We start from the raw sequence: 10,161 nt of genomic DNA, 5'->3' as shown, positions 1-10,161 counted from the left end.
CCCTCTTGGAAATCTTATGAACACCCAAGTATCCTTTAATAAATTTCTTTTCCTCTTAAAAAATACTAGGCAAAGCAAAAGAAGAGAGGGGGCTGTTCTTTATTCTGAAAATGTATAACTATATCCTTGAATGTCTGGGTGGACTTGGTGAGTACAAATTTAACGGACCACCAAATAAGCTAGCTTTTATCTCCCCAACCATGTGGATTTTTTGGGTTGGGAATACATTGCTCGAACCTGAAGTAAATGATAGTCTGAAAATTCTTTGGGAGTTCATATGTGTGCTTGGCCAACAGCAAGACGACCTCTTTATTCTTTCCTTCGTTCTATGAACCTGCACTTATGGAGGGAAAAAAACAAAGCCAAAAACAGAAGTTATATTGGAGTGGGGATAGAGGAGATCCTATTTTATTTTCTGTGTTTTTTTTTTTCCTACTCTTCTTTTAAACTTGTTTTCCTTCCTTTTATTAGCTTAGATTATTCTACTGATGAGAAATTGGAAACACAGAGAGGTTAGGGAAATTGCCCCAAATCACAGAGGTTGTGGTAAAAGGAGATCAGAATTCTGCCTCCTAGCTTTCCATACAATTTTTTTGTTAATTTCAGGGAACTAGCAGAAAAACATTACAAGGAGAGAATTTTGGATTAAAGTTTAGTCTATCCTATCTGAGTAAAGATTAAGGGAAAATTCTTTCTAAGTGTGTGTATGTGAGGGAGGGAGGGAGGATGGGAAAGAGAGAGAATATAGAACTGTAACTAGAAATACCACTGTTGTCACACTAACTAGTAATCTTAAAAAGATTTTTATTTTGTGACCTTTTAAGAGAGAATTGTCATGAAAAATGAGATATTTTTAGACTATTGGTACTCTTAATTGCATGCTCACAGAATTACGGATATTAATGTGAGTTTTGATAACCAAAACTATCTCACTTCTACTTCAAATCTTTAGAGCAAATGAGAAAGTGCCACAGGGAATTAACCTCACCAACTTAGAAGGATCATGTGTCTGTAAAAATTGCACACAACAAATAGCAGAAACACCTAGAGCTCTTCCCTGAATTAATGTGTTGCCATGGAAATAAATAACCAAAATGATGCCATGATTTCTTATTTCTAGAAACAATTCTTGCATAAAGGTAACACAAACACAAAGCTATATAAATAGATGAGAATATTTGTTTATTAAATCATGCTGCTTCATAGAGGTCAACTCCACGGTAAACTCTTTGACTTTGCCATTTTTTTCACACCAGTTTATCTTTTCAGTTAATGAAAAAGTGGCAAAGAGATATTAAAGATCTTTATTATTAATGACCATAATCAGAAACAAGAGATGGGTGCAATAACTAAGAAGCCTCATGACATATGGCTGTGCCTCCAGCCACTTATTGCAGGCTTTGGGAATTCTCACGCCCATTAAAAATATTACTTTTAGGGGGCATTATATTAGCAATATCCATTTATTTTAGGAAATTTGGAAAACAAAGAAAAAAAATCACTGTAATTCTACCATTCAGTGGTAACTATTGTTATAATTCTTTCCAAATCATTACACACATATATTATAAAACAAACTAGACATGTGCTAGTGTGTGTGTTTAGAAGATTAGAATCACATCATCTATACAATTTTCCCAAACTCTTTTAAACTTATTCAATGTCACATGCCTAGTCAGTGGGTTGAAATGCTTCACTGTCTGAGAATAGCTGTCTCTGTCCCAAAGAAAGGTATGCCTAGAAAATAAACACACACACACACACACACACACACACACAACCATGGCACCATAGAGTGGGTATGAGGACACCATTCCCTCAGATCAGTTGTGGTTATTTCCTCATTACACCTATAAACATTTGTGGAAATCCTCAGTATAACACATGAATAAAACCAGGTCAAGTTAAAATCTAGAAAAATGTATAGAAAGCTTTGGGGATGACTTAGATTTGGTTAAAATAATATGACATAGGTTTCATTGAAAAATTAACAAAATTATAATGATCTAAAAAAAAAAACCCTCAACATTTCTCTCCTTTTATTTCAAAAAAGTATGCTAACAAAATCAGAGAAGAAAGGAATTTGAACCTTCATAGGGCAACCAAATGTAGAAAATAGCATGGATTTGGATTCAGACAGACCCAGATTTAAATATCAACACTGCCACTTGATTTCAATAAGACTCTGAGCTTTACTCTCCTTACTTTTGAAAAAAAAAAAAAAAAAAAAAGGGAATGTAAATAGTCCCTTAGAGGATTGTTGAGAAAATTAAATGAGAATATAAATATAAAGCTATTTGTAGAGTGTCTGGCTCAAAGTGGGCACTCCATTTGACAGCTGCTATTATTATTACTGACTTTTGAAAGAATTAACACAAGGGCTCCATGCTCAATCCCACGTACTATACTATGACTTTACCAGTATCAATTAGCTTTAATGTTCACTTCACTAGCTGCTTTGGAACTGAGGAAAGCAAATGCTATTACTACAGTTTCTGTAACCTGTCACTAAAATACAGTCACAGAAGAGGGTAGTTAAGAGAATCAGGCATAACAATTATTGCAGTATGCTGGATGTGGTGCAGTTTATGAAATGCCAGAGATACAATCTGTTTGTGAAGGAAAATGATTTATAGTCCTTGTGTAATAAGGCATTTCACTAAGAGACACAATTGGACATGAATGCTTTGAATACCAAAAACAGTCTTACTCCATCAGGGCTAAGGTACTCTAGTTGCTACTGCTGCTGCTGGCTGGGTAACATCTCCTTCTAGAGGGTTCCAAAGAATGAGTCAGCAGATGGCAAATGATTGTACATTTCAAATCTTGCTTTTCTCCCTTGAGAAAAGGCCTGTCCATTCTTGTTTTTTGAGTTTAAAAGGAATATACCTCCCAGCTTACTTTGTTTTCAATGTTTTCCCTAAATAGGTAGATGCTCTTTAGGGCATTTAATGTTTCCTACTCTCTTTCTGGTCAGACTCACATATCTAGTGATGCTTTCCTCATAAATCAGAGCTGTCTTATTTGTGCAGCCAGCTTTAGCACTTATTTATCATTGCTTTTTAGCTGAAAAGGTGATTTAGTTTATCGCCTGTACTTCTGAGATTAAAACCTGAATGTTAAAAGAATCATGTGTCCAGAGAAAAAGAATCAGGGGAATGTATTTGGTTTCAGGCTCAGTACTACGTGCATTGTATCCATCCGATGTCATTAGTCACGTTAGCTGAGAAATCCCAGCTCCTGCCTGCACATAGCAACTAAGCTGAGTTGATTTACTCCTCTTTGGACAGGCTAGAAATTGTCTTATAAGATTTATTTTTCCCTCAGCAATCAGCACCACTATATTACCAATACCAAATTACCAATTCTAAGTCACGAGCTGAAGGTTCATTGTTAATTCTATATTTCCTATGTGAGTCACGATCAATAAATGTCGGAAAAGAAATAGCCTCTGTTTTTAAGAGTTCCTGGCTGCTTTCAAAAGTTAATTTCATTACATAGTTGAGAAACAACTATAAAGCTATAAATAGAATCATAAGAGAACATAACAATCCTTAAACCCCTCGTTGTGTAAAAAGTCTATGCTGTAGGTTTTTAAAATCCTGAGACAAAACATCCCCTGGAAATCTGACCCAGTGACTAGCAGTTGAACTCAAATCTCTCCAATACTAGCATAATACCCTTCATTCTTTCTTTTATTGGTATCTGAGGGGTTCCTAAATTCAGACTGTTCACCAGAACTGGGAGACAGATCTGTAGGTACAGTGATTCTGATCAACCAGCTACTAGGGAAAGTAACGACAAAGTTTTCACCAGTGCAGGCTTCCCATTTGGTGCATTTTAGGTGCACTCTCCCTTTCTTAGTATCTGAACCTTAATTTTGTGTAACACTGCAACTTACCTAGAAAAGAGCATATTTCCAATACCTTTTGCAACTAGTGGTATGCAGGTGATTAAGCTCTGGCCAATGAGATGTAACGTAAGTGTTTTCTGGGACTTTGGGGAAGGCTGCTTAAAAGAATTTGACAGTCAGTAGTTATCCTCTCTGCCCTTTTAGCTTTCCTCTTTCTTTTTTCCTTAAATGACCTAGAATGTTTGGAGCTCCAGCAGCCTTCTGGGACCAAGAAGTGACCCTCAAGATGGAAGCCAGCACAGGATGGAGGGAGAAAAAGATGGAAGATGCCTTGGTCCATGATGGCTGTGAAACTACCATTCCTTTTATGAGAAAGAAATCAACTTTTATCTTGTTTAAACGACTATACTTTTGTGCTTTCTGTGTGTATGGCTGAACTAAGTCTAACTGATACAGCCATCAAAGGGTCAAACCCTTGTGAACTTTCTTTAAAAGTAGACAAACTTCGTTTTCAAGATAAGAGAATTAAAATGCCAATACCTTCCAGAGTTTCTTTTAAACCACTTAAAGTACAGATGAATGTTAGGAATTCCTTTCCTGAGGGAAGATTTTGAGGTAGAAGACAGAGTTCGAGGTGCATGTGGGAGTTTGAAGGGGAAGAGAGGTGGAGGAAGAGAAAAGGATTTGGAAAGGGAGAGTTAAAGATGCTTTGCTTCTATCGCATTTCTATCTTGGGCTTGTTCAAAACACTATTGGATTTGGGTCCTCATAACCTGCCCTAGAGGCCCTAGGGGACAGAGAGGAGGGAATTGCATGCATTTTAGTAGCCCCCAGGCACCCCAAAAGACTGGCCTTTCAGACAATGATGACAATGACAATGAGGACAACAACAACAGTAAAAGATTGCCATTCTGTTTATTGACTGCCTACCAAATAATGAGCATTGACTAATCTAATCTTCATAAACCCCCTGAAATGCAGGCTGTTAGCCTTATTTTACAGAAGCGCAAACTGAGGCTCAGAGAGATGAAGTGTCTTGCCCAAAAATCAGTATCTAGGACTCAGGTCGGGTGACCAACTGTCCCTGTTTGCCCAGGACTGAGAGGTTTCCTGAGACACCGAACTTTCAGGGGAGCACCAGGCAAACCAGGGTGGTGGGTCACTAGCTGCCTGACAGCAAAGCTCTGTCACGATCTATAAGCCCCAAACAGCACAGAGCTCTGACAGATGTCCTCAGAACATCCTGAGTTGTTCAACTTTCAGCTTTGGCCTGGGAATCTTCCTCCCTCTCTAGAAGAGGGCCCTGGAGTAGACCTAGCAGGATGATGTGGTGTAATTAAATTCTCCTCTGCACCATCTTACTGCTCCAAACTAGGACCCCCAACTCCACACACCCAGCAGCTAGCACCCTGAGAGCTTTGTGCTACATGGGAGCAGGCCTTGACCTGTGTGGGGCAGAGCCCAGTTCCTGGTCCCATTGTGCTGAAATATCCTCCAAATCCTTCTCCCTCCTTTTCACCAGATGTACCCACTCAAAACTACGATAATACCTCTAAAGTTTTCCTATTAAAACACTTTTTTTTTAAGTTTTAAAAACACTGTTATGTATGTCTACCTAAAGAGGTAAATGGTACAAATTTAAGATGAATAACTTTCAAGTCCTATCCCTTACTAAATGGCACCAATGGCATTTTGTGTGTCCCAACTTAACAAACCCAAATAATGGCCAACTAGAGCAGAGTTCCCAGCTTAGGGTTTCTGGATAGGATTTGGGCGGTACGTGAACTTTCCTGAAGTTAGTCGTGTGCCCTGGTGTGTGTGTGTGTGTGTGTGTGTGTGTGTGTGTGTGTGTGTGTGTGTGTGGTGTGTGTGCTCTTTTATTGGGTAGAGGGTCTTTAGCTTTCATCATATTCTCAGGGGAGTCTGTGACCAAAAGATAGTTGAGAACCACTGGTGAATTAACAAGAATTAACTTGGAAGAGTTTTTTGTTTTTTACTAAAGGTGTCTTTGTTTTATAAAAAGATTCATAGTCGTAACTTATCCCAGTGTATTAGCCTATGATTCAGGATAAGTGTTGATGCCTCAAAGGAAGGAGGTGGAGAGCCATAAGGAAGGTGTGGTTAAGGCAAGGCAAGGAAGTAACTGAAAGCTCCAGTCACTGGGGCCCCACGCCCTGTGATGACAGAACTGGAATCCTCAGACCCAGAGAAAAGAGCCATGGGGTACATAGCTGATTGCCAAAGACCTTCTTATTTTCTTTACCATTAACCGATCTCTAGATTATTGGTTTCTCATTTCTGGTGTTTACTTTTGTACTTTTGTTTGTTTTTTACAAAGTGCAATTTTTCTCATAAATAAATGCAATAAACATCTACCGAATATTATAGCCCAGTATCTGGGAGCCTACACATTGGAGCCTGGACCTCTTGGGTTCACTGCCCAGCTCCACCCTTTATAGCCATATGATTCTGGGAAGTGGTCTGACCTCTGTAAGCTTCCATTTTCCGGGCCTCAGTAGCATGGACCCTGTTCTCTATCCTCATTTATCCCAGCAAATTCTTGAAGTAGCAACTCTTCAGTAATAAGGCCACTGAAGATCTGGTTCTCAACTCCAGCCAGACCGTCTCAGGCCTGCCTGCCTGGTGACCCCAGCAGTGAAGCAGGTTAAGTTCTCCACCAGTGCCAGTGTCAGCTGGCACAGCCTCAAACCACCCTTTTCTGTTTGTTTCATTCTCCACAATGCCCATTTGCCCACCGAGCTGAAAGACTGTGGTTGTGCGCTCTGGGAGGTGAGTGCCGACGGCATCAGCGATTATTGCAGAATAAGTAGAGATTAGGAGGTGGGACCTTTCTGGGGACTACTGAATGACACCAAGTACTTTAGCCTGCTCAAAGTACACCGAAGGGGTAATGCTGGGGCCTCCCTCGTTCACAGGCATATACTTTTGAGTAACTAAAAATCAAGAGTCTATTATGCTTCCTAGTGAGGCTAGAGTGTTTTCACCTTACCAAGTTCGGGGTGGGAATATTAGGAGATAATAGATTCTTTTTCACGGTTAAAAAAAAAAACTTTTTTCCAGGTTCAGAAATGGGGGTGGGGGGGAAGGGGAGGGTAAGCTGAGTAAGAAGGATGGCCTGAGCCCCCTCTGTACAAGCTGGACCTGGGCTCTGGTGTGAAGCTAGTGGTCCTTGGGCATAGTGCTTGGATTTCCCCTGAATCTCCACACTCCGTTTTAGGTTAATCAGCCTGAATAGTTTTCCTTTCCCCTATAGCGAATGAATCATTTCCTTCTCTCATATCCTGCCAAATATTTTCAATCATGCCTTCCATTCTTGGTTAAGTGCCTAAATTGAACTCACTGTGATGAAAAAGCAACTGATGGAAAACAATTTTTTTATTCTGGTTTACAAGCCTCTTGAAATAAGCTTTTTGGGAGAAGCTTGTGGGCATGATACCCTGTCCCAGCTGGATGCTCTTGATGAAAGTCTGTTGTCAACACTGAAGCACTACGGTAGGTAGGATGTCATAGAGCCACAGGAGTGAAGGGAACGTGATTTATTTTCCTCAAACAAGCTTAACAAATCAGACATCTGCCAATAGCACATACTGTATCTAGAGGAAAGTGGAAATTTACTTGAGATAAAATAATGAGCTTCTGCTGCCATCTGGTGGAGTTTTCACTTTTAATTGTTGCTAATTACAGGGTCACTTGCCAGAGAGTGACCAGTGGTTGTCAAAGTGAGTTATTTGGACAGCAGTTTTGGTAGTACCTGGTCATTTACTACTTATGACATTTGATGAATTACTTAATCTTTCTAAATCTTTACATAACTAGTTTTCTTACTTACAGAATATCTAACTCGTAAGATTGTGGGGATTTGAACAAACAATGAAAGTAACATGAGCAGTAATAAAAAAATATAAGCTGCTTAGTATTAAATCTAACAAAAGATGTGCAATTATGAAAAATATCTCACATTTCTTTGAAAGATATTTGTGAATACCTAAATGAAGGAGTTTATTGGAAAAGCAGAATCTCAGGCTCTACTCTGGACCTACTGAATAGAGATGTACATTCTAATAGGATCTCTTGGTTGTGTAGACATTTAAAATTTGAACACTATTCTTGATGTCTTCTCCAGAGAGATAAGTGCTTATTATTAGTATTGCTACTTTGTGCCTTTGAACACCCTTAAGTTGCTTCATTTAAAAATGTTGTCATTGAAGACACTCCTCATAGGACAGGGTATGGACTGGAGGTTAAGAACACTGAACCTGGGGGCAGACGGCATTTATTTTGTATTCTACCCCTGTCACTACCAAGAAACTTTGGTGAGATACTTAACCTTTCTGTACCTTAGTTTTCTTAGTTATAAAATGAACATGAAAATATTTAACTCCCAGCATTTTGAGGATTTAAACAGAAAACATAATTAATCTAAACAGTAATATTAAAAAAATAGGTTCTTGGTATTAAAATTAATAAAAGATGTGGAATTATGAAAAAAGTATAACATTTCATTGAAAGACATTTGAAAAGACCTAAATAGAGAGATAAAATCAAATTCAAGGATAGAAAGATTCAGTATTAAAAAGCTGTTGGTCCTCTTCAAATTAATTTATTCTAATCTGATTCAAATTACGACCTCAACTGGGCTTTTTGTTGAACTTGACAAGCTGATTCTAAAATCTATTTTACTTTCTGTCACAAACTTATTGGATTTCGTTAACCAATGTCACCATAAAAAAAAATGATGTCAAAAAAAAATCTATGTTTAAAAAAGGTGAAGAACAGCTGAGGCAATTCTAAAAGAGAAGAATCAGATGAGAGAGTCACTCTACCAGATATCAAGACTTACTTATAAAGCTAAAATAGTTAAGGTAGTGCGGTATGACACATGAATGGACTAGTGGAACAAAATAGAGTTCAGAAAGAGACCTACACATATTTGGGAATTTGATATATGTCAGTGGTGGTATTACAAATCAATAGAAAATGCATGAGCTAATTGATTAATGGTTCTATAATAATTGGCTATTCATGTGGAAAAATTTTACACACACACAATTAGATTTCTTCTTGATAGCATACACAAAGTCAAATTATTTCCAAATTCATTAAAGATCTAAAGGTATAAAGCAAAACTTGAAAATTTTGGAGAAAATACAGAAGAATTTCTTCATGATTGCAATGTAGGGAAGAACATATAAAGCAAAGCCTTATCTATAAAGTAAAAAGATTGCGATACATTTGATTACTTTAAAATTTAAAACTTCCATGCATACAAAGTCACCATAAATAAAGTGAAAAGACAAGACATTGAATGGGTGAAGATATTTCAATACATAATTGACAAAGGGTTTGTATCAAAGTGATTCCTATACATGAAAAAAAAAAAAGAAAGAAAGAAAACGTAGTGGGAAAGTGGAGTGGACAAATGATGTGAACATATCCCCTTCACAAAAGAAAAAAAAACAGTATCTGTTAGACATATAACAAAGTGCTCAGCCTCAGCACTTGACAGAAAAATAGAAACTGAAAAATGAGATGGCATAAAAAAATTAAAAAGTAGAACTACCATATGATCCACCAATTCCATTTCTGGGCATTTATCTAAAGAAAATGAAAACACTAACTTGAAAAGATATATGCACCCCCATGTTCATTACAGTGTTATTTACAATAGCTAAGATATGGAACTGACCTAAGTGTTCAATAATAGATGAATAGATAAAGAAAATGTGAATATATATACACACACACACACATATATAATGAAATATTATTCAGCCATAAAAAAGAATGAAATATTGCCATTTGTGACAACATAGATGGACCTTGAGGATAATATGCTAAGTGAAATAAGTCAAACAGACAAAGACAAATGCCTTCTAATCTCACTTATATGTGAAATCTAAAAAATCCTAAAAGCTAAAAACCTCAAAACAAACCAAACTCAGACATGGAGAACAGATTGGTGGTTGCCAGAGGCAGGGGTTGGTGGGGGGTGGGTGAAATGAGTGAAGGGAATCAAAAGGTACAAACTTTCAGTTATAAAATAAATAAGTCATGAGGATATAATATTCAGCATGATCACTATAGTTAATAATACTGTATTGCATATTTGAAAGTTGCTGAGAGGGTAGATCTTAAAATTCCTCATCACAAGAAGAAAAAAAAATTTGTATCAATTTATTATAACAGATGTTAACTATACTTATTGTGGTGATTATTTCTCAATGTATACAGATATTGAATAATGATATTGTACACTTGAAACCAACATAATGTTGTATATGAATTAT

The 10,161-nt window shown here is 37.4% G+C and overlaps 1 long non-coding RNA gene across 1 annotated transcript in view; it reads left to right on the top strand.

The window, feature by feature from the left end:
* LOC111731720 overlaps nt 1–4,166 on the top strand; it is a 31,457-nt gene extending 27,291 nt beyond the window's left edge. Inside the window, exon 4 of the long non-coding RNA XR_002777272.1 lies at nt 4,091–4,166. This is a non-coding gene — a long non-coding RNA (uncharacterized LOC111731720). The remainder of the gene's footprint in view (nt 1–4,090) is intronic.
* The last annotated feature ends 5,995 nt before the right edge of the window (nt 4,167–10,161 follow it).

This window comes from Pteropus vampyrus, unplaced genomic scaffold, assembly GCF_000151845.1.
Source record: "Pteropus vampyrus isolate Shadow unplaced genomic scaffold, Pvam_2.0 Scaffold11, whole genome shotgun sequence".
NCBI lineage: Eukaryota > Metazoa > Chordata > Mammalia > Chiroptera > Pteropodidae > Pteropus > Pteropus vampyrus.
The sequence above is the reverse complement of the archived record's forward strand: the minus strand, read 5'-3'. Positions and strand labels throughout refer to the sequence as shown.